The sequence below is a fragment of the Cricetulus griseus genome, chromosome 7 (genome assembly GCF_003668045.3).
Source record: "Cricetulus griseus strain 17A/GY chromosome 7, alternate assembly CriGri-PICRH-1.0, whole genome shotgun sequence".
NCBI classification, from domain to species: Eukaryota; Metazoa; Chordata; class Mammalia; order Rodentia; family Cricetidae; genus Cricetulus; species Cricetulus griseus.
Window position 1 is genome coordinate 71,463,233 of NC_048600.1, and position 5,647 is coordinate 71,468,879.

General features: G+C 45.1%; 1 pseudogene; it reads right to left on the reverse strand.

The window, feature by feature from the left end:
* Positions 1-1,275: 1,275 nt before the first annotated feature.
* On the reverse strand, positions 1,276-4,070 carry LOC113836761 (annotated as a pseudogene).
* Between the last annotated feature and the right edge of the window lie 1,577 nt (positions 4,071-5,647).

Here is a 5,647-nt window from a genome sequence, read left to right on the forward strand (position 1 = left end):
GAATTGAACTCACTTCTTCAGACTTGGTTTACTCACTGAGCCATCTTGTCAACCTGCCCATATGTTTTAAATACTTTTTTTAGTCTTTTACTTTTCTAATAAAGATATTCCAAAATGCCTTTCATTAAGTTCAGATATTTTTTTCCATTGGAAGTATTTGGCTGTTGAAGCTTCCAACTATATTTTTGCATTTGGTTGTTTTGCATACTTTATTTCATTCTTTTTCAAAAATGAGGTCTCTATTTAATTTCTTTAAAAAAAAAAAAAAAAAACACTCAGAAGTCATGTTTTATTCCCGGTCTCTCAGGTGTCCATTACAGGGTTGTTCAGTGGGTGTAGGGAGAAGGGCAGGGGATGGGGGTGTGATAAGTAACTTCCCCAAAGGTGTACTGTCTAAGAATCCACACCACAGTTCAGGTCCACAATTGAAGGGCTATGAAAGTACAGCTCGGACAGGTGGGGACTGTGCTGGGGAGCATCGGGAAGCCTTCTCTGAAAGCAGATCCAGCCTCAAGGGAACCTCTAGCATCATCTGCCTCCTGCCAATCCTCATCAGTCCCACCCCAAGAGAGGCTCAAAGCTTGTCAGGAAGGCAGAAACAGATCCTTAATCCCCAGTCTGGCAGGCCAACCCTCTGCCCAGGGCGCCCACTAATTCCCAAACTAAACAACAGGTGGTGTTGGGCTCATTGCCTGCTTAATCTGTTCCCTACTAGCCTGGGGCTGGCCATGGGTCCCAAAGATTCCCACACTGGCTTTTTCTTTCTTTAAACAGGGTTTCACCTGTTTAACAGCCCTGGCTATCCTAGAACTCACTTTGTAGACCAGGCTGGCCTCGAATTCACAGAGACCCCACCAGCCTCTTCCTGTTGGGATTAAAGTCCTGTGCCAACACACCTGGTATGAGTTTTTAAAGAAGGGAGCTTTGCAACCCTAACAAGGATATCTTTAAGACCCGGCTGCTCTTTACCCAAGACAGCCTCTTTCCACAGCTGTTACCACAAACACATTATCACCCTAGGTTTGCTATGGATGGATCCCTATGTGTGTGAGTGAGTGAGAGAGAGATGACTTTGGTGCAGTGTACAATCTATGTGGCTGTACACAGGTGCTTACCTACCCATGCCTCCATTAACAAACAGCTGTTTAAGATTATTTTATTGAGGAGTGTGAGGCAGGGAGAGGTGGGGGCATTGCAGCCTCCCCAGACCCCTCCAGGGGGAACAGATCCCCTCCCAACTTCCCACCTCCTAAACGCCCCCCCACCCCGCCCGTACTATGGGTGACTTTGTGCAAACTCTGCCCCATGGGGAAAGAGGAGGGTGTGAAGTGGCAGCAGCTGGGATGAGTGGTGGTGCTCTTGGGTGCTGGGGGGCTTGTAGGGCTCCAGGAGCAGGGCAGAGAAAGTGTTGACTTTGTCGGTTCCCCGAACCTCATGGGGTAACAGTGGCAGCTTCACAATGTGAAAGTCTTCATACAGGTCCTCCATCTGGTCCAGGTATTTGGCCTGGATCTTGTGGCGAGCCTCACACATCTTGCAGGGTTTCTCAGGGTCAGGGAAGACGAGCTTGGTTGACGATGATGTTGTGGGTGTCGATCTTGCACTTAGCCAGCTCCTGGATCGGCCGCTCCGTCTCATACAAGGACAAGAATTCAGCAATGCACACACAGATGAAGGTCGTCTGTTCAGGGTCCTTGAACTGTTCGCTAACCGATCGGATGACAGGCAATGTCTCCTCTAGCCTGGAGGTCAGCATCCATGTTCCCCAGGCCCGGCCTGTTGCACATCTGTGAGATGAAGGGGCTGATCTGGTTCTCGATTTGCATGAGGCGGCCCAAGCCCCGCTCCACGATGGGGGGGGGGGAGTTCAGGAGTCTGAGTGTGTGTCCGGTGGGTGCTGTGTCGAATACTACCACTGAGAAATTCATTCCTTTCACCAGCCTCATGACCTCAGCATAGCTCATGGCCTCAACAATGCCTGGGAAGGCGCTCATGGCCTCCTGCATCATCTTCTTGCCCATGCTCAGCATGTTGTCCTCCTCGAAGAACTCGTCGGGGAGCTCTGCCACGCCCAAGTTGGGGTCTATCTCCATAGCAAAGAGGTTGCCATAGCCTTTGGCCTTGGTAGGCAACTTGGAGAACTTCTGATCAAAAGCATCTGAGATGTTGTGGGCTGGGTCTGTGGAAATGATTAGAACACCCTCCTGTCCTTTAGACAGCTGGACCGCTAGGGCAGGTGGTCTTACCCACCCCACCCTTGCCCCCGACGAAGATCCACTTAAGGCTGCGCTCCTCGATGATATTGCTAAGCATGGCTTCCAGTGGCTCCACGTCAGGAGCATCCTCGAACTCCTCTGCCTCAACCCCCCACCCGGCCACCCCCTTCTGTTTAATTTCTTATAATCTTCATGATTTCATGTAAGTATGTCTCTGTATTCTCTTGGATCTCATTGAACTCATCATCACTGTTTTAAATTCTTTATCAGATTCACTGTGATAAGGAGGTTCTGGGGTGGGTCTGTGCTATAACAAAACACTACAGACTGGGCAATTTATAAATAATAGAAATTAATTTCCCCGTGGCGGTGAAGGCTGAGAAGCTTGGCACAACACATGCCTGTAATGCCAACTATACAGAAGGCTGAGGCAGGGGGGGTAACACCTGAACAAGAAAGCAAGCTGCTGACTCAACTTTCTTTTAATTAAATGAAAATAGGCATTTGATAAGAGTGTGGGGGTGTTTTAATATATAAAAAGGGACTGACAAAATATCTTAGTAAGTAAAGATACCTGCTGCTTTGCCTAACAACCTGAGTTCAAAGTTCAATCCCAGAACCCATTGTTAAAAAGAGAGAACCAACTCGTACACAAGCTGTCCTGGTACCTCTGTACCTTCACTATGGCTTATGCATGAACACACACACACACACACACACATAGGCACGCACGCACGCATGTGCAAACACTAAGTAAGTTAATTAATGTAAGAAGCTCAACTATATAACAACAATGGCACAAAAAATTGAGAAAAGTAAATTGAATTAATCAGCCACGTGATCTTTGCCTCCCTCGGGAAGAGAGAAAAGTTCTGTTTTGAAGAGTCTAATAAATCCAGGTATTAATGCAATTTTTAAGAAAACCATTAAAGGAATAATAATGTGATGTCTAATTAAAGGACAAATCGAGAGAGAAATATAGTAATAAAAAGCATTGATTTATCAAAGAATAAAGGAACAAAGAAAAGAATAAATCAAATAGAAAACAAATAGCAAGATGATATCATTAAACCCAGATATCTCTGTAATTAAATGTAAATTGTCCAAATACTCCAATTATAAGACATTGATTAGAACCTAAAATCTAATTATATCCTGTTTACAGGAGTCACTCTTTGTGTATAAGGACAAAAAAAAATGTGCATTGTAAAGGGGAAGCTAAATACATCTTCAGAAGAGGAGATGTAAAAAGGTACAAAAGTAAGAGAATAGCCTGCATCATAATGGGAGTTTTCAGTGATTTTTGCTGAGACCTGAGTACTTGGAAAGACAGGAAAATAATCAGCAAAAGTCAACAAGGTGCTGGGAAGATGGCTCATTGGGTGTACCTGCCACCTGACTTTGGATTCCCAGAACCCACAGGAAGCCTGACGTGGCAGTGTGCCTCTGCAATCCCAGTGCGTCCACAAGAAGATGGGAGACGGAGAATCCCTGGACACTCTTGGACCATTTAGCCTGGCATGAACAGCAGGGAACAAGAAACCCAGATTTCAAATAAGGTGGAAGGTGAGGGCCAACAGCTGAAGCTGTCCTCTGAACTCCACATGTGCTGTGGTGTGCACATGCCTGCACTCACACAGGAGCATGTACACACACACACACACACACACACACACACACACACACACACACACACACAAAGATTTTAAGTGGTAAACATATAGAGGCCAACAACCCTACTGCCATAACTAATCTATACAGAACACTCTTTGTACCACTCCAATAACTAAGACTACGTTTTATTTTCACTGTGGAAATGGCAAATGTGAGTCTCACGTTTTTCTGGGTGACCATACCCATACATGGGGTTTCCTCTCCTTGGGTGTTCCTAGATATTATCTCTCCTCCCTCTTCTCTCCTCTCTCCTCTCTCTCTTTCTCTCTCCTTTCCTCCCTTGCCCTGCTTCTTCATTTCCCATGTAGTTTGCAGAAACAGATTTAACAGGTTTCTAACTGGCATCTCTAAATCTTTTTCCTTCCCTTCAGGCTACTCTCCATGTACAGAATCACAGCACACACATACTTGAGAAAGAACAAAGCATTCGATTGATCTTAAAACTTCCCTCCACAGTGTAATGGTTTGAAACTAAATTACCCCCAAAGGGGGCAGCACTATTAAGAGGTGTGGCCTTGTTGGAGGAAGTGTGGCACTCCGGGGGTGGGCTTTGTGGTCTCTTTTACTCAAGCTTCCCTCAGGGTGACTGTCAGTTGACTTCCTGTTGCCTCCGAGTCAAAATGTAGGACTCTCAACTCCAGCACCGCATCTGCCTGTATGCTGCCATGCTCCCTGCCGTAATGATAATGGATGGAACCTTTTGAATTGTAAGCAAGCACCTCAATTAAATGTTCTCATTTATGAGAGTTGCCATAGTCATGGTGTCTTTTCACAGCAGTAGAAACCCTAACTAAGACACACAGATTGTGTTTTAGCTTCAAAGAAAACATACCACATGTACAGTGGCAAACCCAGGTAACAGGTTGACCAAGTGATCAAAATTAAAATCGCCAAAGGCAGACTGTGGAGATGGCTCAGTCATTAAAGTGATTAAAGAGGCTGCCTTGCAAGCACCAGGACCTGAGTTCAATCCCCAGAATCCCCATAAATAAACCCAATGTGATAACACATGATTATAACTCAAAAACTGGAAAGGCAGAAACAGAAGGATCCTTAGAGCTAGCTGGCCAGGCAGAGCCATGGGTCCCAGAGAAAGATCATATCTCAAAACCAAAACGGACAGTGATTGAGGAGTAACAGCTGAGGGGTTGTCCTCTGGCCTCTACATGCGTATGCATACACACACACACACACACACACACACACACACACACACACACACCACCAAAGGAGGATGCTTCGGTATATCTGGAGTGGCAGATGGATGCTGTGTCTCTGGGTGTGACGCTTATTATTCCAGCCAAGAATGACACAAAAACAGCCATGATGAGCATGCAACTACAGGGGGGTCATCAAATCTGCTCTTCTACAATACCAAAGCTGAGGAACTATCCCATGTTAAAAACTAAAGGGTAGTACAATTGACTGAATACAGGATCAACAACCAGAACCTATCCTAGAGGGCATGACTGATGTGTGAAGCATTGTTATTATGTTGATTTACAGTCATTTGTCAGCTAACAAAATTAGAACATAAGCTAGAGTAGATAGAGAGTCCATCAAGGGAAATTTTCTATAGTTAACAATTGTAGGTAATTATGTAAGAGAATATTCATATTTTTGAAAGTATGCAATGAGCTAAACAAATAAGGGTACATATTGTCTCTAACAGTATCATAGCGTTCAGGAGGTGTAGATACATGTATGTAGATACACAGACACACAGACACATAGGGGGTGCAGAGACAGAGACAGAA